The following is a 25,453-nucleotide window of genomic DNA, read 5'->3' on the forward strand; positions in this document are numbered from 1 at the left end:
TAATTTTTACGATTAACAGGAGTGTGGACACAGATGTTCGTTTGAACATGTTACTATCAAGCGCATCTAAGTGTATTTTTTAATCCCTGCCACTATAATAACAGGTAGAAATATCAACCTTAAAAATAATGATACTCGTAACAGCTTAACAAAAATAGTGTAGTCCTCATGGTTCCGGTTCAGATTTTAACAGGGCTCTCTCCGTCACTTACTCCATACAATCGTAGTCCCAGTTTCATTTGAATATTAAGCAACCAAAGTCTATGAAATTTTGCAGGCATATTCTAGAAACTAATATCTGTGCCTGTGGTGTTTTAGATTTTTCTAAAAATATGTAGTCTTAAAATTACAGGGGCTCAAAGATTTGTATGTGAATTTTTAAGACCGCGTAACTTTGAAACCGAATATTTTAACGGAAATCTGGAAAACCACAGGCATAGATATTAGTTCCCGGAACGTTTCTACAAAATTCCATTGAGTATGATTGGTTAGTATTCCAATGAGAGACGAACTACGTTTGTATGGAGCGAGTGACGGAGAGACCCCTCTTAATAAAATAATATTCCGTGCATAACGGTAAAATAAACATATGAAATGTGTAATTCCGAGATTAAATAGTAGCACTAATCACATATTATTTGAAAGAGTTAAAGAATAATTTAGTAAATAACAAAAAATACATAAAACAATTCACCTAAGGAATTTTCAATAGTATGTAAAACTTATAAATTGAGGAATCAGCCCATACTTATTTCATTTGGATTGGATTTTTTTTTCAACACATTTTAATGTCTCATACACACATGCAAATATTTATAGGTAAGTATCGATTGAACCACATCACTATTATTAGAGGCGTAAAAAACAGGCAACACAAGAAACGTCACTTTTGTTTCCGAGATTAACAGGGCTCTCTCCGTCACTTACTCCATACAATCGTAGTTCCAATTTCATTTGAATATTAAGCAACCAAAGTCCATGAAATTTTGCAGACATATTCTAGAAACTAATATCTGTGCCTGTGGTGTTTTAGATTTTTCTAAAAATATGTAGTTTTAAAATTACAGGGGCTCAAAGATTTGTATGTGAATTTTTAAGACCGCGTAACTTTGAAACCGAATATTTTAACGGAAATCTGGAAAACCACTGGCATAGATATTAGTTTCTAGAAGTTGTCTGCACATGGACTTTGGTTGCTTAATATTCAAATGAAATTGGAACTACGTTTGTATGGAGCAAGTGACGGAGAGACCCCTCTTAAAAAATAGACTATAGTGAAACGTTTATGTCGCTGATAATAAATAGTTATAGTGCATTGATGGTTTTATACTTATACTTAAGTTTATTTTATCTCCGACTCTGATCAAAGTAATGAACTGAATGAATACACATTAGAAGTAGACCCATGGTAAAGAAATACATGAATACCTACATAAAATTAGAAGCCAACAAACATGAATCCGAAGGAGCACTTGATTTAAAAAGAAAAAACCTTATTCATAAAAGGAACCTTTAGAAATCTTTTCATTCTGAATAAGAAATACGTAATTTTTATATATTTGGGGAGATCAAAGTGAGATATATTAAAGCACACACACGTTTGTTAGCTAAACGAAAAATTCATCTTTCTATTTACTTCTATGAGAAATAAAACTTCAGCAATAGAAATAAGTAGAAAGATTTTTTATAATTCAATAAATTTTACAAGTAATTTAGGACCTACTTTTGAATCGTCAAATGCGTTTTCTATCACTGCACTGGTTCAAAATTCCTTCCTACCGAGAAGAACTAGCAAGAAACACGGCAGTTGCTCTTTTCAAAGGTTCTCAGTCCTATTACGCTATGGAGCGTCTATACGCTGATTATATTACTATGACGCTCTGTCGTGAATGTAAATAAATATAGACTCACTCATATTTACAAAGTAAATATGACTTTTTAGTCGAGCTGAGCAAATAAAAAAAACTTCGCAGAGTTTTAATAAAAAAAGAGCGCCGTACGTTGCAAAATTGACAAAAAATGCAATAAAACTAATCCAACCCGCATTTTTCACATTCGCTCATACGTGTCGTACAGGTCTCGTTGAGCCGATTTTTATTGCCCTTCGACAGAGAGATGCAACACACTAGAGGTAATGATAAAATAATGATAGCCTATTGGTTAAGGGCCGGCGCACAAATGGCGGAGCGCAGCGCAGAGCATGCCCGCGAAGTTTTCTAATCGCATTCACACTATCCGAATTTCTACCAGAGAATGTGCGGGCACGCGCGGGACTGCGCGCGGATGCACGAGTATCCGCACGGATGCACAATTGATTTTAGATGTTATTTCAATGAGGACAATGTCGAAAATATTTTGACTGTGAAAAATGCTCTGCGCTGCGCTCCGCCATATGTGCGCCGGCTCTAAGACGTCAGCCTCATAGTTAGGGGTCCAGGGTTCGGTCTCCTTACCTCTAACTTTTCAGAGTTATGTGTTGTTAAGTAATTCACTTGCTTTAACGGTGAAGAGAAACATCGTGAAGAATCTTTACCTGAAAGTTTTTCATAATGTTCTCAAAGGAGTGTGAAGTCTGCGTGCGTGGTCAAACCCTTCTTTTTAGGGTTCCGTATCTCAAAAGGAAAAATGGAACCCTTATAGAATTACTTTATTGTCTGTCTGTCTGTCTCCTCACTTCTAACTTTTCAGAGTTATGCGGTGTAAGCAATTCACTTGCTTTAACGGCGAAGCAAAATATTGTGAAGAAACTTTCATGCCTGAAAATTTTTCATAATGTTCTCAAAGGAGTGTGAAATCTGCATGCTTGGTCAAACTCTTCTTTTTAGGGTTCCGTACCTCAAAAGGAAAAACTGAACCCTTATCGGATCACTTTATTGTCTGTATCCTCACTTCTAATTTTTCAAAGTTATGCGTTGTAAGCAATTCACTTGCTCTAACGGCGAAGAAAAATATTGTGAAGAAACTTTCATGCCTGAAAGTTATTCATAATTTTCACAAAGGAGTGTGAAGTCTGTGTGCGTGGTCAAACTCTTCGTTTTAGGGTTCCGTCCTCATAAGAGTTTCAGGATGTCAAGCGGAATTATGTACAACTATTATTTGGTTCAAAGAAACAATTTAAAAAAGTGGAACCTTTTCTGGATCACTTTGTTGTCTGTCTGTCTGTCCATTTGTCGTGTATGTCAAGAAAACATATAGGGATTTCCTGTTGACCTAGAGTTAATAAAGGCAGGCAGGTAGGTCTTATAGCATATAAAGTAAAAATTCAAAGTGCACTATTCTTCACTGCATAATAATTATGTCCTTCTTTCTTCTTTGGGGCTATGCAGGTCCTGAGATTTCCTGTATCACTTCGAGCGTCTCCGATCTATTGTGCTCGCCATCAATTCTATAGTTCCTTGCCAATACTTACTTGTGGCTTAGAGTTGCTTACTCAGAATGTACGATGTATTTTCATAGGTGGATGCTACCTACGTTTATGCATTAGAGCAATAGTAGATTTTGTAAATATGGAGTCTCGCACTATGTTACTCTAGCGTAAAAAAAGCTAACTCAATGCCCTTTGAACCCTATTCTCGGTAAAGTTTAGCTTACAAAAAGAAGGCGAGCTATTGAAAATGATCTTTACGCATTTTTATGAATATTCGGAGAGGTTATTTGCACGTGAAAAGATTTTTTTCTTGCGTGAAATCCTCCGTTCATAGCAACTGCTATCAATCTTTGCTTATTGCTTTATGTTTCGTTTATGATATTGCCTTTTAGCTGAATTAAAATTTCTGAATATTTAAATTTATTAAGGCTATGTTTAATGTCTCTCTCAGGAATGATACGCGGAACAAGAAAATTTGTAGGAAAACCAAAGTTACCGACATACATATTAGAAAACTTAGTGTGTGAGTTATAGTTAAGTAATTTATGAAGTGGTGATGATAATAACTTAAAATTAAAAATTTAAAAACCCACGACACACAAACCTCTAATAAATAATCTTCAAACGGCTGAACAGATTTTTTTGGATTGAGCTAAGAACATTCTCGATCAAGCCATCTTTCAAACAAAAAAAAAACTAAATCAAAATCGGTTCATTCGCTTAAGCTCTACGGTGCCACAGGCAGATACACAGATACACACGTCAAACTTATAACACCCCTCTTTTTGGGTCGGGGGTTAAAAAGAATACCCGGTTGAGTTTGTTGTGGGCTTTCCTCAGACTTATATATAGACTCGTATAGCTTTAGTTTTTAGTTTACATAATTAACTACCACCACAATATTATATCGTCATACAAATCTAACAATTCTGACCATCAAAACCTTGAGTTATGAGTTTTTGAGTTTTATTGCCATGTCTTTCTTGTACCTTACTTACCATGTATACATGGTAGGTATCATTATATTCTTGTTTCGTTCTATCCTGATAGTAACACTCTTATGTAATAATAATACCAGATTACCACAATTGTGTTGTAATGTAATTGATAGATTGTATCGTATCTAATTATTTGGATTAGCGATTGTCAATGAAATAAGTAACTCTATACTAATTCGACTGATCATCGGGTCAATTAAACTTAACTGTTAGTGAGTTAATCGGCTAAACTAAATAGTCAAAATAGGTGAAACGGATTGGCCATCAAAAGCTAGCATACAGACAGACACACTTTCGCATTTATAACATTAGATAGATAGATAGAAAACTTTATGGCACACAAAACATGAAATAATCAAGACAAAACAGAGAAACTAAAAACTTAAAAACATTTGTTTGCAAAGGCGGCCTTATTGCTTAGAGCAATCTCCACCAGGCAACCTTTGTAAAGGAGAAACTAGGTGTGTTGGATGTTGAATTAGCATGGATTACAAACTACATTTATAAACAAAGAGTTCATGACATGTTCAAACAGATGGGATCTCTACATAAAAAAAAGGTAGCAGGCTTTCGAGTTGGCACTTGGCACGTATTTAAAGAACCCAATTATTACTCTGGCATGGAGCCAATGCAATTTTGGAACAAAACACGATGTAACCTGAGACGCCTAGTATTTTAATTTTTAAATAGGTTTTAAGTCTCAAGTTATTCATAGGTCTGATAGAATATAAAGGAATTGAATTTCGAATTTAGAAATAACTTTAAGAGGAAAGTTTTTCAAGGTGTTGACAGATTATTTTTAACCCCCGACCCAAAAAGAGGGGTGTTAAAAGTTTGACGTGTGTATCTATGCATCTGTCTTTGGCATCGTAGCTCCTAAACTAATAAACCGATTTTAATTTAGTTTTTTTTGTTTGAAAGGAGCTATAATCCAAGAAAATCGGTTCAGCCGTTTGAAACTTATCAGCTCTTTTCCAGTTATTACTGTAACCTTCACTTATCGGCGGTGTTATAAATTTTTAATTTACACTTGTCCTGTAGGTACAATAACTGTCAAAGCCTCCAATTTATTCCTTAGATAAAAGTTATTTGACGATTGAAAAATCGGACAACACCTAAAGCTAAGGGTATCGGGATACTAGAACGTTTAACTATCATTACCTACATTATATCTAAATGTGTTTGTTTATTGGTTTGTTGGTTTCTCTTTAATAGACTAGCGCTTGGCTGCAATTAGACCTGCTGGCAAGTGATGCAGCCTACGGTGGAGCGCACTTGATGTCTATTCACTCTTGACTACCTATGAAATTGTATGTGAAAACTGAAGCCAGAAGAACGTACCATATTCTAGTGGTTCGAATAAAAAACGTGGAGGCAAATCGCTTCATACTTGCAAAATAAAGGTTACTGGTAAAATACTCGTAAGTACCTTGAATGAGCTAGAACAAAATACAATCACTGGTACAGATCTCACATAAAGAAGTGTTTCCCTGTCTAATTTCTTTCTTTTTGGGGTTCCGTACCTCAAAAGGAAAAACGGAACCCTTATAGGATCACTCTGTTGTCTGTCTGTCTGTCCGTCCGTCCGTCGTGTCTGTCAAGAAAACCTATAGGGTACTTCCCGTTGACCTAGAATCATGAAATTTGGCAGGTAGATAGGCCTTATAGCACAAGTACAGGAATAAATCCGAAAACCGCGAATTTGTGGTAATATCATTTAAAAAAAAAATTAAAATGTGTTTAAAATTTCAAAGTAAGATAACTATACCAAGTGGGGTATCATATGAAATGACTTTACCTGTACATTCTAAAATAGATTTTTATTTATTTTTATGCACAACAGTTTTTGATTTATTGTGCAAAATGTCGAAAAAATACCCGAGTACAGAACCCTCGGTGCGCGAGTCCGACTCGCACTTGGTCGGTTTTTCTTTTTATTGTTCCAACTTTCTGGTACAAATTTTAAAAAAAAAATGTCAAAAGAGTTTGTAAAGCTATACCCAAAAAGAGCTCAACAGTTCTGTGAAACCGAGAACAATGCAATCGAATGTTTCTATGTGAAAAAATCTGGGTGACCGGCACACTAGGTGGCGAGGGAGTAATAAATCTTAATTTGCCGTGTTGGCACATCCGAGTCTTTGCACCCAATCAGTTACCAAGCTGACACGGCGGCGTATTTGCGCGGATTTCTGTGTCACTAACGTTTTATACAGTTTCCTTTAGTTGGACAAAAGTCTAACTATACTTGTAACAAGTGTAAATTAAAAATTTATAACACCCCCGACAAATGAAGGTTACAGTAACTAGAAAAGGGCTGATAACTTTCAAACGGCTTCGATTTTCTTAGATTATAGCTTAGAACACTCTCGATCAAGCCACCTTTCAAACAAAAAAAACTAAATTAAAATCGGTTCATTAGTTTAGGAGCTACGATGCCACAGACAGATACACAGTGATTTCAGTGGACATTGATTTAATTTAATTTAGTTATTTAGTTTTAATTTAGATTCGTTTTGTTTATCACTAACGATCGTATAAATACCTAAATTATTGAATAAAGGATAAGTTATAAAATGCAATGTTTATTTAATAAGTACTGGAGCATATCATTATCATCTCAACTCAACTCGAAGAGACCTATGCAGTTAGGATTTCCTCTCAGAATCAGAAGGATATTTTTGATTAACAGGGCTCTCTCCGTCACTCGTTTCTGCTCGTTTCATACAATCGTAGTTCCAATTTCATTTGAATACTAAGCAACCAAAGTCCATGAAATTTTGCAGACATATTCTAGAAACTAATATCTGTGTCTGTGGTGTTTTAGATTTTTCTAAAAATGTGTAGTTTTAAAATTACAGGGGCTCAAAGATTTGTATGAAAATTTTAAAGACCGCGTAACTTTGAAACCGAATATTTTAACAGAAATCTGGAAAACCACAGACATACATATTAGTTTCTAGAATATGTCTGCAAAATTTCATGGACTTTGGTTGCTTAATATTCAAATGAAATTGGAACTACGATTGTATGAAACGAGTGGAAACGAGTGACGGAGAGAGCCCTCTTAAATAGATAAATTAAATAATAATATAAACTGAAATATATTTCATTACTCACCGTATTGTTTAAATTTTCAAATTAAAAAAAGGAAAATACAACAAATAACAGCAAATCCCTGAAAGGCCAGCAACGCATCGGTGCCTGGTGCTGCAAATTTTCATGGGTGGCGGTAATCACTTAACAGCAGGTGACCCGCCTACTCATTTGCTCGCTATTCTTTATGAAAAAAAGGAAATCACGAAAAAAAAATATGACCTCAAATAATCAAGTATAAAACCCAGCTGACCTGAACGTTACCTACATGACGTACCGTCGCAATAATTAATCTTAACGAGCCACTGCACCCAATTAGTTAGACTCCCTGACACGGCGTATTCCGCCGGATTTCCGCCGCGGAGTATATTATATTCCTAGCTAAATTATATTTTTTCTGCTGGGTTTGCTTTTGAAGGCAATTATTTCTGGTGATTGTGATGAGAGCTAGATTGGAGCGTGCTTACTTAGAAGGCCTAATATTCTTCAGGCAGGTCAAGTTACCACCCTACCGGCAAAGCCGTGCTGCAAAGCGATCCAGCAGCGTTTCTGTACGATGCCGACCAAAAGGGTTCCTACACGGCAAGAGTTTAATAAAAAAACCCGAGTACGGAACCCTCGGTGCGTGAATCTTTCGCACTTGGCCGGTTTTTTATTCCTTTTGAGGTACGCAACCCTAAAAACTACCATACCCATTCCAGGTTAGCCCTCTTCCACCTTAGACTGCATCATAACTTACCACCAGATGAGATTGCATTCAAGGGTGAACAAGTAGGTGCCCGCTGGTTTACTAGGTTTTTCCATCCTACCAATTTTCAGTCCTTGCTAACAGAAAACGGATATAGGTGACCTCAGCGAGAAAATAAGAGTGAGCGGGAGTCGTATCAAGTGAGTTACTGATTGGGTGTTGCCGGTCGGTGTGCGAACATGGCAAATTAAGGTTTATTATTCCCCTGGCAGGTCAAATAGGTGCCATTAGTTTACAAGATCCTTTTTCCGTATGATTATGTAGATTATAGGTACATATTGGATGATGCCCATAACTTAATTCGTGTGGATTTACTACTGTTATCAATCAATCATTTTTATTTGCTGTAAATGCAGGTGAGCAAGGATATTATAATTCATTTGAAAATTATCACATTACTAGCTGATGCCCGCGACTTCGTTCGCGTGGATGTAGGTTTTTTAAAATTCCCGTGGGAACTCTTTGATTTTCCGGGATAAAAAGTAGCCTATGTGCGAATCCAGGGTATAATCTATCTCCATTCTAAATTTCAGCCCAATCCGTCCAGTAGTTTTTGCGTGAAGGAGGAACAAACATACATACACACACACACATACAAACTTTCTCCTTTATAATATTAGTGTGATCATCATTAACTATGCGCCCTGTCCATTGCCTGGCCAGCCAACAGCTTAGCAACCTGTTGAGCTATTTCGGTTACTCTGGTTCTCCTAGGATCTTATAATGTCTGATTTAATTTCGTAAAGAAATTCCAAGCATAGGTAGTTCTCTCCACCGCGCGCTGAGTGAGTGAGTATTCTTATGAGGCCCATAGTTAGTGACCATGTCTTAGATCCATGTTATCACTGGCAACATGCACTGTTTGAAGACTTCAAGCTCTTCAAGCACTGTTTGAAGACTTCAAGCTCTTCAAGCACTGTTTGAAGACTTCAAGCTCTTTAAGCACTGTTTGAAGACTTCAAGCTCTTCAAGCACTGTTTGAAGACTTCAAGCTCTTCAAGCACTGTTTGAAGACTTCAAGCTCTTCAAGCACTGTTTGAAGACTTCAAGCTCTTCAAGCACTGTTTGAAGACTTCAAGCTCTTCAAGCACTGTTTGAAGACTTCAAGCTCTTCAAGCACTGTTTGAAGACTTCAAGCTCTTCAAGCACTGTTTGAAGCTCTTCAAGCACTGAGGAATTTTAGCCGAGATGGCCTTCTTCTTCCCAAACGCTGCCCATCCGATTGAATTCTGCGGTTAACCCCTTTCTTAAAATTGGACACTCACGTACTTATCATTAATTTATTTGATTGCTCGTTATTGCCACAGGTTCAAAACAGGCTAAGCCACTGCCCCGGGTTCCTCGCTCCGATTCAAGCCCGATCGATTAATGTATTAACTCGGGTTTTGTCGTTTATTTCCCTGCCCCGGATTATAGAGCTGAGACAAAATAAGCGGTGCGGTCCGTTTGAAAAACGGTTTGTCCTTATCTGCATTATAATGGATTGTTAAAGCTAATAGCCGGATAACATTTATTTTCGAATCAGCAATAAGTCAGTATTAGATGATTGTATACTTAGAAACGGAGCAAAATTGTTTCAAGAGCCATAAAATCATCAATAGAAGAAGGTCAAAGGCCATCTGATTTCAACCCCGATCGGTTAACATATTAACTTTGAGGACTATTTGAAAAATTAATGAATTTGATTGGATTCGTAAAGCCAATAGCCAATAACTTTAATAGAATTTGCAGTTCGATTCAGTTAAGGTGATTGTGCATACTTCAAAACGATACAAAAAGCTTTAAGAGGATCATTGTCAACGATCCCCCGTCGATTTCCTACGTATGATATTATTGTTCTCATCTCTATCTGCCCTGGTTCGTGTATTCTCGGTTCCTAGATCGGTGCATTTGTGATAACCAATTCTAATTGCTGTGATTGGCTGAATTTACCATGTTCTTGCTGCGACAGTGAGTTTGAGCCACTAGCGGAACAATGTTAGCCGGTCAGAAATGATTGCAATTAGTCAACCTGTATGACGTCCGTGTTCTGTTTTTGATTACAAAAAAGAAAAAATTGTTGTTGCAATCATCAATTTTAGCAAATAGTGAAAGAGAGTCGACCAATCAGAGGTCACAACTACCGTCACACTTTCTGTGAAACTATGGCAGTAGGCTTACCGAGTAATGAAAACAATTTTTCATTCTGTAATGTCATGTGGCAAGTAGGGTTGCCACCTGCCTCTTTTTGATTTACAGGCTACCACCATCAAAAATACGGGGTTTAGATTTGAAGAAATTTAAAAATTTGAAGTATTTGAAGAAATAGGCGGTGGTTCTCTCTGAAATGCATGGAAAGCCTATTTAGATATTTCAATTTATTTGTAAGTTTTGTATTTTTTCTCTGTATGTTGCCGTGTCTTGATTGGTGAACTGTGTTTGCAATGTGATTTTAAATAAAAGATTTATTTATTTAAATAGCTTTTAAAAACTCTAGTTTTGTAAAGCAAAATGTTATACATTTCATGCATACAATCTTTGCATTTTAACTTAAATTTACATTTAACTTGTAATTCCACCTTCACAGTATCAATACTATGGCCGTAGCCAGGAATCGATTTCGGGAGAGGTTTTATCAGGGCCGGAACTGAATCCTGTCATGAGGAAAATAACATTCGCTCAACTTTATGGGCTAATTACCTGGTTAGTGGAATTTCGCCTTTCAATTTGACAGTGAGATAAAATACAACAATAAAAAAGCGCGAGCGCAGTGAGCGTAAGTGTTTTTGGTTCAATTACAGAAAGAATTAAAGTGAAAGGGAAACGAGTTTAGCCATAGCAAGATTTTATTTTTAAAGCTCCCTATCCATACTAATATTACAAATACGACAGTATATCTATTTGCCTATCTATTTGTTACCCTTTCACGGCCCATCTTCTTTACCAAAATTTTGGTACTTACTATTCAGAGGTAACTTGCATCCCAGACATAAACTTTTTAGCCCGGAAAATCCCCCACGGAATTTTTAAAACTCTAAATTCATGCAAACGAAATTGCGGGGCTTACACCAAGTAATACAAATTCAAAGCGCGAGTGAAGTGAGCGCGAAATGTTTGATATATTTCCAAAAAAAAATTGGTAAGCAAATGCAAGAAATAGTGTAAGTATTATTTTAGGCTTAGGTTTTTGACGGCTTCCCAGGCGCAGTCGCCATTTCTAAATTTCTGGTCTGGTGGGAGGCTTCGGTCATGGCTAGTTATATGGTCAGTATGGCCCTAACGGCCAAGAAATTAGACTGCATCATCACTTACCACTAGAAAAGATTAAAGTCACGGGCTAACTTGTATAAAAAAAGGCTAACATCCTCAAACCAAGCCCCGCCGCCTTGGCTACGACCATGATCAATATCGAGTGGGTTTCGGCTACGCATTGCCGCAAAAGGAAAATATTCTTTCTACTGGACATAACGTCAGTGTTCGGTTTCGCCAGCCAAGTGCGAGTCAGACTCACGCACCGAGGGTTCCGATTCGGGTATTTTTTTCGACATTTTACACGAGAAATCAAAAACTGTTATGCATTAAAAAAAATATGCATAAAAATAAATAAAAATCTGTTTTAGAATGAACAGGTAAAGCCCTTTCATATGATAACCCACTTGATATATGTAGTTATCTTACTTTGAAAATTGAAAATACTAATATTTGTTCATGAACACATGACAGACGGATAGAAGGACAGATGGACAGACGGACAGACGGAAAGACAGACAGACTGATAGACAACGAAGTGATCCTATAAGAGTTCTTTTTGCTTTTGAGTTACGGAACCCTAAAAATATTTAGTTTTATTTGCCCCGTATTTTATTTTCATAATTACCGGTTTCTCTATCCTGACATACGGGGTAACCAGTAAAATACGGGGCCTCTGGCAACCCTATTCGGAAAACACTGTCACATTCAAGTTAATGTCAAATATTTTGTTTTCAATTACAGAAAGCTGCATCAATCATTATTACAATATTTTCTTTGTTGTGATTGGCTGAATTTTTGAGTTTCAGCCAATAAACAGACTGTTTGCCAATTAAACGTCATAACAATATAAATGCCAGAAAGTTTAACCAAATAAAACAAACTTAATGAGAACCTAGTGAGAATGCAAACGGCACACAATTTATAATACATATTATGTTAGTCGAATATAATAGATATTATAGTAGTCGTTCACTTTGGTAATAGTCAGATTGTCATCAGTAAAATTGATATTGGTCGATGTATCGTAAATTATTGTTTCGGTGACAAATATTTTTATTATCTATTTATCTTTGAACAGAATGGAATAGAATGAAATGGAATGGAATACAATGATAAATTTTTATTCCTGTAAACTTTTAGGTAAACTTCAAAGTGTTTTTGGATGGTCAGAAAAATTTACCACTGGTTCGGAATGCCGTTCCTACGTTTTCTAGGGTTTCGTACCTCAAAATGAAAAACGGAACTCTTATAGGATCACTTTGTTGTCTATCTCTCTGTCTGTCGTGTGTGTCAAGAAAACCTCTAGGGTACTTCCCGTTGACTCAAAACCATGAAATTTGGCAGGTAACCTAACTGCGTAATTTTGGGTAGTTTTTTTAATCGATAAAGAAAGTTTGCGACATTGTTCAATAAAAAATTTGGATTCCAACTCCTCAATCCTGATGTTGCAGGGGACCTGACTACTAAAGCTAATGGGATTTAAAAAGTGTCGATTATTAATTGATATTGAAGGTATCTATACCAAGTAAACACTTTGTCGTTGACCTCAACCCTGATGCTGTAAGAAATTGCATTCCTAAATCCTGGTGATCCCTCGGGATTTGAAAAGGATAATCCGTTTAAATATTCTTACGTGATACAGAAACAAGTTGCATCCCGGGGACGGGCTATTACGGAGAGGCAACTTTTGTTCTGGGAAATGAAAGGATCGGGATTTTTAAAAACCTAAATCCACGCGAGCGAAGCTGCGGGCATTAGCTAGTTGTAAATATATTTAGAAGCTACTATAAGATAATAGATAAGGTACTTATTTCCTTATATTTTTATTGTATGGCAGCGCGCGGTTTTAAATTATAAATTGCACGTCCTGTCCTTTTCTGTAATACATTTTTTTCTCAATATCTACCGCTTTATCTCATAGCAAGAGTCCGTAAGACATAATACAGTGAAAATAGGCAAAATATACAATTTTTGCAGTTTCCACGTCAGTACCTGTCGAATTTTTCTAACAGTGTAAGCAGCAGAGCTGAGTTTACCATCAAGTGTTGATATGTGGGTGTTCCATAAAAGCTTTGCATCTAACATTATACCGAGAAACACGGGGTTCTCCTTTATTTTCAACATATGATTATTTATCAATGAATTTATGTCATTTAAGGTCCTGGTATTGGGCAGTGTGAATTCAACACACTTAGATTTCTTTGCATTTGGAAGTAAATTGTTAGCAATAAATCAGAGAGTGACCTGTGATATGGCATTACATATAGTATACATTGTCAAAAATTATAATATTAAAGCTGTGCGTATTGCGTGAGGAATAGGTTGCAAGAGAGTTGCAACTTGCAGGGTTTGATGCATACGCTATTGCCAGCAAACATGAGACATATTTTTATCTACAGGCAACGTCTGAGTAGGTAACGCATACGTCTAACGCAAGTTGAAATGTATTTAGTTAGACCTATCGACAAGTTTGGAGTCGGGTGCAGTCTAAATGTGGCCCGTGTGTTTAGACTGTCCGTTTCTGTCAGTTTCACGTGTCGTCCCCCGCACTTCACCACCCCGCTTGCACAAATCGAGACAGCACGAAATTTTCAAGATTTCTGGGTGTAATTTCTGGTTTTCGTAGTTCCCACATAATTATAACAATATAAAATATATAACGATAATTTTTTTACTACATAATATTCATTAAATTTTCTAGGTCTGTGGTTTTTCCAAATTTCATTAAATTGCTTCGTTGTCTAGAAAAACGAGCACAAAGTTGGGCCTTTTTTTAAAGAAAAATACAAATCTTTGAGCCCCTGTAATTTTAAAACTACATATTTTTAGAAAAATCTAAAACACCACAGACACAGATATTAGTTTCTAGACTATGTCTGCAAAATTTCATGGACTTTGGTTGCTTAATATTCAAATGAAATGGGAACTACGATTGTATGGAGTAAGTGACGGAGAGAGCTCTGTTAAGAGCTGTAAAACTCGCAAGAAAAAAAGCTGCAAAGGCCAGGCGATTTTAAGCCCGATCGATTATTAAGTTTGAGGTCTATTTGAAAAATTTAAGGCCTAAGCTGAATTTCATTGGATTGTGAAAGCCAATAGCCGGATAACATTTATTTTGGAACTAGCTGTGCCCGCGACTTCGTTCGCGTGGAATAGTGACTTTTCGGGCAGCATATACTCTGTACGTTAAAAATGTTCGCCGTGATTCTTTAAATTAACATAACTTTTTTATTTATGAACCGATTGACATGAAATAAGCACTAAATGTTAAGTGAAGCTTATTACAATATATTAGTGAAAACAGTATCTAAATCAAATAAGCCGTTTCTGATATTAGCGTGCACAAACACACAAACAAACAGACAAAAAAAAATTAATTACAATTTCGGGTTCGGCATCGATATAATAACAACCCCTGCTACTTTTTTTATATATTTCCATTGTACAGACACCACTTTTCTACAATTTATTATATGTAATATAGATTAGTGGTTGAATTCAGTATACTTTTTATTTATCTGTCTAGACCATACTCCTGTAAATAATGTTAAGTAGGTGTCAGCTAAAAGGTGTTAAGTAGGTGCTAAAAGGTCAGCGTTGAACAGTTTACCTCCTTTCCGGTGATAAATTTTCATTTGCTACGTCCTAACATCCGATCCAGGGCCACCCAATTAGTTGCCCGTCACATAATCCAATGTATTGTCTTTACCTTTCCTTCATGCCTTAGAAAGTACTATGAAACGTTATCACCATCACAAACATCTGATAAATTATCGTGTAACTCAAGCGTCGAGTGATAATATTGAGGGTATTCTGCTAAAATCCAATAAGTTTCACCCACCGAGGAGTAACTGGTTTCACCCAACCCACTTGGTCTGGTGGAAGGCTTCGGCCGTGCCTAGTTACCACCCTACCAGCAAAGTCGTACCGTCAAGCATTTTAGCGTTCCGGTAAGATGCCTCGTACAAACCAAAGGGGTATGGAATATGGATTTAGTAAACACTGACATATCCCGTCCAGATTAGCCCGCTTCCATCTTAGACTGCTCACTACATCATCACTTACCACCAGGTGTGATTGCAGTAAACTTGTATCTACCTATGTAGAAATATAAAAAAGGTTATACTGCTAAAACCCAATAAGTTCCACCCACTGAGGAGTAACTGGTTTCACTCAACCCAAAGTTGAATACCGAACAGTGACTGTTGCCAGTGGATCTAAGACATGGTCGCATAATATGGGCCTCATAAGAAAGCTCGGGACCAGAGTGTGAGTTCTTAGAAATATCAAGTGGAAAGTAATAATAAATCTTCATTTGTCAAGTCCTCACATCCGATTCCCTCCCCCAATTAGTTGCCCGTCACACAGTCCGCTGTGTCATCCCGGATTTCCGACACCATTGGGCTGTGAAATCCAGGCTACGACAATAAGCTGATTCTATAGTCAACGAGAAATACTTTTGTGTTCTCCATAAAGTACTCAAAACTATGTCATCATCATAGCGTGCCTTGCGTGCGTGATAGTGATGATAATGAAGCTTGAATTGATTACAAATATTCAGTGGTGACATTCATTTGCTCCTCACATCCGATCTCTACCCAATTAGTTACCAGTCAGACAATTCGATCTATTATACCGGATTTCCGTCAACTCTAGCCTGTGAAACTCAGGCTGAGATAATAAGCAGATTCTAGTTAATTGTATAGGAAATCCGTATCGTATCGCATATAGAAGGCTTTCCTGACTGACCCTATTATGGATCTATCTACATTCTACAGTCTACACGGTCAATGCAGAGATAGATTGATTAGTGACTTATCGGGTGTTCTCCGATTAATACTGGCTTCCCACGTTGCATGATGTTGCGGATGTACGCGCACTAGCCCGCACCGATGCACCATGTGAAGAGTATCGTCCGTTGTAACACAGACATGTACGTCGTGGTTGGAAGAGCCTAGCATGATGATCCACAAAATGACGCACCGTGGGAAATCAGTATAAGCCTGAGCTAAATATACTTACGTCATTGTCTTCAACCGATATACGTCCAAGTTGGGGATAGGTCTCTTGCAGGGAGGTGAGTATTCATGAGAAAACACGAAACAAGTGTAAATTAAAAATTTATAACACCCCCGACGATCCAAAGTATTTGAGTTTTCCAAAACATCATTTTCAAATAAATAATTATGTATTTAGGCAACTTCCATCTTGACAGCTTGACATTTGTCTATTGACATAATATTATGAACCTAACGGTTATCTAACCTTCTTTTCTACAAGAAAACTAGAAAAGAGCTGATAACTCTTAAACGGCTGAACCGATTTTTTTAGATTATAGCTAAGAACACTCTCGATCAAGCCACCTTTCAAACAAAAAAAACTAAATTAAAATCGGTTCATTCGTTTAGGCGCTACGATGCCACAGACAGATACACAGATACACAGATACACAGACACACAGATACACAGATACACACGTCAAACTTATAACACCCCTCTTTTTGGGTCGGGGGTTAAAAATACATGACCTCAAGTCTACCGACACTAAGGACTTGAACAGACGATGGACTTTTGCCTGACTATAATGCCCACGATAAACGCGAAAAACCGTATGAATAGACCTAGTCCCCCATCTGCGCAGGCCTTAAGCTTAGATCTTTAGAATGTATTTTGACTTTGCTCAGATTGTACTTAGAGTTAAAATGAGTCAAATGTATTTGTCTCCCACCCAAAGTCCCAGTTAATAAAGCTATTAAATAGACTACTAAAATAATTTAATATCTGTACCTCTACAATGAATTCAACCACTGAAAATCAAATATGTACAAAAGGACCGCGCAGCCAAAATGTCCAAAGGCGGTAGTAAATCTTCATTTGCCACATACACACCTCCGCTACACCCAATTAGTCGTCCGTCTGACATTCTGCGTACCGCTGTTATCCCCTGGAATTCCACTGCAATCACCTTTATTTGTGTTTTATTTTATTTTATTTTATTCGACTAACCTACAACTTTTATACATAAAATATTTACAAAAATATAATTGTTTATAGCTAAAAAGATACATAGTATAAACGTTAATAAGAGGCTAGTACAAAAGATTTAAATACAATGATATTTTAAAAGGTTAGTAGGTAGTAAAGTGGGGTAAGATGCAATAATTAATATCAATATTAAATTAACACGTTACATCGTTAAATCTCTTATAAACTAATTAACTCCCTTACGCAGGGAGGCAATGATGTTACGACGAAAGCAGGTCGTCGTAGAATTAAAAATGTTGAGTTGCCGATGTTTGTGATGAAGCATATTAAATTCATGACAAATGCGATTGATGAAGGAGTGCTGCGCAAAAACAGTGCGGCAGGGCTTAGTTGGAAATACGTTATAAGTGCAAGTTTTTCGTTTTGGGATTTTACAATTGTTCAATAAAACAATTTTTGTAATGAAATTCAACAAAAACACACACACAACACTAACCCAACACAGCCCATCACAGCTCAGTCTAGCCCAACAAAGACCAACAGCACAGCCTTGAATCTAGATCTCAGCCAAATCCCAGCTAATAGCTACTTAGTAAAGGCATAATATAATATTCCCACTATTACAATGAATTCAAACACTGAAAATCAAACAGGACCATGCAAGCAGCGACCAAAGGTGGTAATAAATCTTCATTTGCCGCATACACACATCCGCTATACCCAATTAGTCGTCCGTCCGACAATCTGCGAACCGCTGTGATCCCCCGGAATTCCGCTGCAGTCACATTTATTTGTGTTATGCTCATTAAAACATTAATCTAAATTATATTATAAGAATAAAGATTACTAACTGGCTGATTGATCTATTAACGCACAGCTCAAACTACTGGACGAATCGAGCTGAAATTTAACATGCAGATACCTATTTAATGTAGACATCCGAGTAGAGAAGATTACAATTCAACCCCAAAGGCGGTAAAGTAGTGTTTGAAATTTGTTCAGTCCAGGCGAACGAAGTCGCGAGCGTAAGCTAGTTTCTAGATAAAATACAACAAAAAAAATTGCAACACATCACAGCTCAGCCTAGCTCAGTCCAGCCCAACAAAAGACTAACAGCGCAGACTAGATGTCAGCCAAAATCCTAGCAAATAATTCGCGAGCGGCGACCAAAATGTCCAAAGGCGGTAATAAATCTCCATTTGCCACATACACACCTCCACTACACCCAATTAGTCGTCCGTCCGACATTCTGTGATCCCCGGAATTCCATTGCAATCACCTGTATTCGTGTTATATTTACTAAAGCATTTTTAGCATAAAAACAACAAGAACCTCCAGAGTTTCTCTATCAGGTATCAAGTGACCCGTGATAGCCCGTGGCACATTATTGTAAATTGTACATTTTAAAAGAGCAACCGTCGAGTTTCTTGCTGGTTCTTCTCGGTAGGAACAGCATTCCGAACCAGTGGTAGATTATTTTGACGATTCAAAAGCACTTGTAAAAGTTTAATTGAATTAAAATAATTTGAATTTGAAAAATAATTTGAATTTGTATAGCCACGTGGTTAAGAAGACCGTCTCTTATTCGAGATGTTGGGGGTTCAATCCTGAGCACGCATATCATAAATTTTCGGAGTTATGTGCGTTTTAAGCAATTGAATATCACTTGTTTTACTATAGGAAAACATTGTGAGGAAACCAAACCTGCATGAGAGTTATTCATAATGTTCTCCATAATGTTCTCCATAGTGTTCTCCATAATATTCTCAAACTCTACCAATCCGCGCTTGGCTAGTCTAATGGACTATGGTCAAACCCTTCTCACTTTGAAAGGAGGCCCATGCTCTGTAGTGAACCGGCGATGAGTTGATCATGATGGTGATGTGATGAAGTGCCACCAGAACTATTCACGAAAATGTAGTATCGAATAATGGGAAAATAGAGTATCGAATAATGCAGTAATCGGTCGAACAATCGATCGGCAATCTCTATAACTTAGACCTCCACTAAGAGAGGATTTTCAGAAGTTCCACCCAGGAAAGTCAAGGCGATTAGTTAGTTAATATTAAGAATTTAGTGAATAAAGTGCCACCAGAATTATTTGGAGCATTGAACAATGCAGTCATCGATCGAACCGGCGATCTTTATAACTTAGACCTTGAGGTCTAAGTTATAAAGATAAGTTGACGAAGAGAGGATTTTCAGAAGTTCCACCTAGTAAAGTCAAGGCGATTAGTTAGTTAATATTAAGAATTTAGTGAATAAAGTTCTCAATAGCTCAACGGTTATAGGAGTAGACTGAATTCCGAAAGGTCGGCGGTTCAAAGCGCAGCCGTTGCACTATTGTCGTACCCACTCCTAGCACAAGCTTTACGCTTAATTGGAGGTGAAAGCAGAATATTAGTCATGATTAAAATGGCTAATATTCTTTAAAAAAAAAAAGTGCCACCAGAATTATTGGAGTAGGTATCGAATAATGCAGTAATCGGTCGAACGCAGTGAACCGGCGAGTGCAAACAAATCGCAGTTGATTTTGTAGCGATTTATCTGCGAACGAGCTTATTACGGAAGGCAGAGGTCAACATCCCGCGGCTCAATATAGATTTATTTACACTACAATGTAAAGGCCTTGACACACATATAGATTTATTTGCACTACAATGTAAAGGCCTTGACACACACAACTCGTTTCGGCAACGTGTCCAACGAGAAGTTGTAATGCAAGAAAATAGAGGGTGAAATGATTCTGATTCTCTCAGCGTTGGAATTTTTTATTTGTCATTTCGTGATTTGGACGATGTTTTTTTTTGCATTTTCTTAATTAATTACAAAGCGGAATTACCTATATAATCCTAAATATATCATTAAAACATAAATCAGAGTTAGAAAGGCAGAGTACAACATCCCGCGGCTCAATATCAATTTATTTACACTAACATGTAAACACGTTTACACATACCTACGAGTATAATCCGTGGCGGCAACGAGTTCAACGAATACCTCATCAAAATTAACCCATCGCTGGCTCACTACTGAGAATAGGTCTCCTCTCAGAATGGCCCAGTATGTACGGATTGGCAGACACTATGAGAATATTATGGAGAATCTCATGCTTGCAGGTTTCTTCACGATATTTTCCTCTTCTTCCTCTCTTGTCTTAAATTTATTACTCTAAAACATTAAATAATTAATTTTTATATGGTAAAATCTAGTTTCTTTGATAAGTAACCTACTTACTTCTAATACCAAGATAAATAAACAGTAAAAGCGACCTAATCCCTACTCAATCACGAATTCCATTACTTAACAACAATGCAACCCCATAAGAGAGTGGTGAGCATGAGAGTGTTACCCATTAAAATAACGTTCCCCGAGGAATTTAACAATGTCTCCAGAACAAAGCATTCAATAAGAAAATGACTGCGGAAAGGCATTTCACGGGCCACAAATTTTCCCGTGAAAACAATCGTAAAATGGTTTTTATTACTCAAACATTTGCCATTGATTCAAGCCCCCCAAACAATAAAAATACTGACTCAATCAACTCCAGGAACTTTATAGGTTTATAGGTGACTAGATTTATTGTGCGGGCCCTCAATGAAATTATGTTCCATTTACACCTTTAGTCGAGTAATAGTGAGTGTTGTAAATACCTACTCGTATTTTTAACCCCCGACCCAAAAAGAGGGATGTTATAAGTTTGACGTATCTGTGTATCTGTCTGTGGCATCGTAGCGCCTAAACGAATGAACCGATTTTAATTTAGTTTTTTTTGTTTGAAAGGTGGCTTGATTGAGAGTGTTCTTAGCTATAACCCAAGAAAATCGGTTCAGCCATTTGAAAGTTATCAGCTCTTTTCTAGTTACCTACTGTAACCTTCACTTGTCGGGGGTGTTATAAATTTTTAATTTACACTTGTATTATCACGACCGTACTATAGCCAATATTTCACGCATAATCTCGCCCCTAGAAAAATTGGAAACGAATGTGAGGCATTATGCCTCTTTTGCGAATGTCTAAATCCACCTTGTAATATCGGTGTAAGGGAATAAAAAGATAATCTAGTGGTAAAGGTTTGGATATTCAAGAGACTAAGGTTGAAATCTATAGAGTGCACTTTGACATTGCTAAGACTTAAGTTTCAGTTAAAACGAGACAGATGTATGCAAGCGGTATAACGCTAGCTCGGTTTAATAGTGTCTTAACAGGGGTCTCTCCGTCACTTATTCCATACAATCGTAGTTCCAAAAAGTCCATGAAATTTTGCAGACATATTCTAGAAACTAATATCTGTGCCTGTGGTGTTTTAGATTTTTCTCAAAATAATATTTACTTATTATGTAGTTTTAAAATTATCTTCTCGCTAGGAAAGGCATTCCGAACCAGTGTTAGATGCTTTTGACGATTCAAAAGAACTTGTAAAAGTCTAATTGAATAAAAATATTTTGAATTTTGAGATTTTTTTTTGAATTACAAGAGCTCAAAGATTTGTATGTGAATTTTTAAGAGCGCGTAACTTTAAAACCGAATATTTTAACAGAAATCTGGAAAACCACAGGCATAGATATTAGTTTCTAGAATATGTCTGCATTTCATGGACTTTGGTTGCTTAATATTCAAATGAAATTGGAACTACGTTTGTATGGAGCGAGTGACGGAGAGACCCCTCTTAAGTCTAGCTAAGTCGAAGTGCGCTCTATAAATCTCAGCCGAAGTATTTGGGGAAATTCACATATTTTTAACCCCCGACCCAAAAAGAGGGGTGTTATAAGTTTGACGTGTGTATCTGTGTATCTTTCTGTGGCATCGTAGCGCCTAAACGGATAAACCGATTTTAATTTAGTTTTATTTTGTTTGAAAGGTGGCTTAATCGAGAGTTTTCTTAGCTATGATCCAAGAAAATCGGTTCAGCCGTTTGAAAATTATCAGCTCTTTTCTAGTTACTGTAACCTTAACTTGTCGGGGGTGTTATATAATTTACACTTGTAATGAAGTAAAATGTTATAACAATAAGCTCGTCAGCACATTTGTAAGTTTAAGGAACGCACTCAAAAAGAATTTTCTCCCCGAAAATGAGCTTGACATTCCCAGGCGTTTGCTCGTTTGGCTCGTAATTTTTCATTGAGCCTGAGGGCGTGTTCCCACGGACTGCCGCACGACACGACAAAGTGCTGTGATGACTCCGAGCGCTAGTATTTCTATGAACCGTTTACACATGCAACGACAGTACACAGCTTTTTGACGTGACAACGTCTTATAATTCGATAGAGCCGGCTGCACGCACGAAAAAACATGACTCATGCGGCGTTACCTCGCTCTGAGGCGTTCCATGTAAGGCTTGAAGTGCAAGCGAGAGCGCGGAACGAGCGACAAAGAAGCACAATCGGCCTTTGTTGTCACGTTCAACTATCGTCAGTAAACCGACTTTACAGACAACCAATTTTTTTTTTGACTATGTTATCGATGCTAAGTTTTTCGATTCACTGTACGATACAAGTATTAACTTAGTGACATCGCAGCGTTCGACTTCTATCTAAGTGCTGTTGGTGTAAGGGTAAAAAAAGCTCTAGACGATAGAGGAGGTGATATGACGTATGTGCATTTATATCGAACTTTCTTAACTTATCTACTTATATAAGCTTGACAGATGAACCAACCTGACGTTGCTGGAATTATCGTTTAAGAGGGCTCTTAGATATTAGTTTCTAGAATATGTCTGCAAAATTTCATGGACTTTGGTTGCTTAATATTCAAATGAAATTGGAACTACGATTGTATGAAACGAGTGGAAACGAGTGACGGAGAGAGCCCTGTTAAAGCCAATTGCATGACAGACTGTTAAAATTACGTTACGATTACTCCTAAAAAATTACAATCAAAAACGTCAGTCGTGATCAAAATGTAACCTTGACCGTAATATAGACAAGTGTAAATGAAAAATTTATAACACCCCCGCCAAGTAAAGGTTACAGTAACTAGAAAAGAGCTGATAATTTTCAAGCGACTGAACCGATTTTCTTGGATTATAGCTAAGAACACTCTCGATCAAGCCACCTTCCAAACAAAAAAAAAACTAAATTATAATCGGTTCATTAGTTTAGGAGCTACGATGCCACAGACAGATACACAGATACACACGTCAAACGTATAACACCCCTCTTTTTGGGTCGGGAGTTAATAACTTTAATCGCCTGTCATGCAACTAGACCTTAGAAAAATGTACGAATGAGAAGTGTCGTGTAAGCGCAAAACATGACGTACGTGAATCCGTGAAAAAACGCCCTGAGACTCGGAAAAGCCTCCAATTAAGTTTCTCTTTACCGTTGGCCCCTTGAAAGTCGAGAGAAATGAACAACACTGAGAGGACAGTCCATATTATACCCGTATGTTTGTATGTAGAATGTTTATGTAGCAACTGGAATGTGGAGTGCAGACGTACCCAAACGTTTGTCGGGTTTATGCCCTATTTTATCCGTGTGACGAGTTAGAATGGTTTGTGGAAATTTAAAATAAACAGTGGGTTGACCTACTTTGCTACATCATCGCTTTATACTCGGCTTAATGGGACTCAAACCTTTGCCAGCAAAAAACAACATAGGCATTCGCATAACTGATTTTGACGAAATTTGGTACGGGACAGCTTGCATCCCGGAGACGTAAAATAGGCTATGATTTGATCCGGAAAATAAAGAGTTCGCACGGGTTTTAAAGACCTAAATCGACGTGAATAAAGTTACTGGTACACATCATCTAGATAACCAGACAGCCTAAATATAGCTTTAAACATTACTCTTGTTAAAAGCGGGTTTTCTTTTTACAGCTTAATGTCTGGTGAACTTCAACCATCCGTTGTGCCAGACCTTTTTCACTACGCACATGCCTATTGTGGAATCAACTCTTCGGTTATGTTCCTACTAGATTTTAACCTGAGGTTACTGGGAAAGGATCAACAAATTCCTGAAAAGCCGACAACGCATCGGTGTTTCATCTGTCTAACTAGTGCTTTAAATGTTCATGTCTGGAGGCAATCACTTAACGTCAGGTGATCCGCCTGCTCAAAACACAACTCCCTTTTTGAAGGTCGGTTAAAAAGTAGCCTATGTTACTCCCTGGTCAATTCTCTACCGTTTCGTTTCAACCGTACCGTGTCGGTTCAGCCGTTCCGAAGATTAGCCTTTTCAAACAGACAGACAGACAGAAACGTGTGACTCAGTTATAGTATCGTTCAAATAACCATATGACCTTAATATGCGGTAGTTATTTCGATATTACAGACAGACACTCCAATTTTATTTATTAGTATAGATAAAAATACATAATAATGGGAAATGCTCTCAGTTCCTTCCGCTTAATTGAAAACGAAAATTCCAACAAAATCCATTCTTGCATTTTTAAAGTATCCTATCCAAGTTTCATGCTAAACGTAGTTTGAAGCTGTAGCAAGCTAAGTTGAACTGGTTAATGCATCGAGGCTAATCGTCTACGTGAGGTATGCAGCCCTAAGGGAGAGGCCGAAAGCGCTGCAACAGCTAACCTAATCCCCGACCGGTTAAACAATTACCTACTCCCAGCCTCATATGTAATTAAGAGCCCATATGAAAAATGTTGCAAACCGGAAGCGTTTTATTTGAAAACTATAAATACTATAAGTACGTATGTATGTATTATAGTTATTAACGCGTGTAATTTAACAGGGCTCTCTCCGTCACTTACTCCATACAATCGTAGCCGCAATTTCATTTGAATATTAAACAACCAAAGTCCATGAAATTTTGCACACATATTCTAAGAAACTAATACCTGTGCCTGTGGTGTTTTAGATTTTTCTAAAAATATGTAGTTTTAAAATTACAGGGGCTCAAAGTGTATGTGAATTTTTAAGAACGCGTAACTTTGAAACCGGAGTTCCTGGAACGTTTCTACAAAATTCCATTGAGTATGATTGGTCAGTATTCCAATGAGAGACGAACTACGTTTGTATGGAGCGAGTGACGGAGAGACCCCTCTTAAACAAACACGGCCATTATACTG

General features: G+C 37.2%; 1 protein-coding gene across 1 annotated transcript in view; it reads right to left on the minus strand.

The window, feature by feature from the left end:
* Positions 1–5,762: 5,762 nt before the first annotated feature.
* LOC123875014 (synaptogenesis protein syg-2-like) overlaps positions 5,763–25,453 on the minus strand; it is a 234,867-nt gene continuing 215,176 nt past the window's right edge. Inside the window, exons 20-21 of the mRNA XM_045920640.1 lie at positions 21,961–21,966; positions 5,763–5,772 (exon numbers count right to left, since the gene is read on the minus strand). The gene's annotated coding sequence lies outside the window, so the exon portion shown is untranslated. The remainder of the gene's footprint in view (positions 5,773–21,960; positions 21,967–25,453) is intronic.

This window comes from Maniola jurtina, chromosome 19 (assembly GCF_905333055.1).
Source record: "Maniola jurtina chromosome 19, ilManJurt1.1, whole genome shotgun sequence".
NCBI lineage: Eukaryota > Metazoa > Arthropoda > Insecta > Lepidoptera > Nymphalidae > Maniola > Maniola jurtina.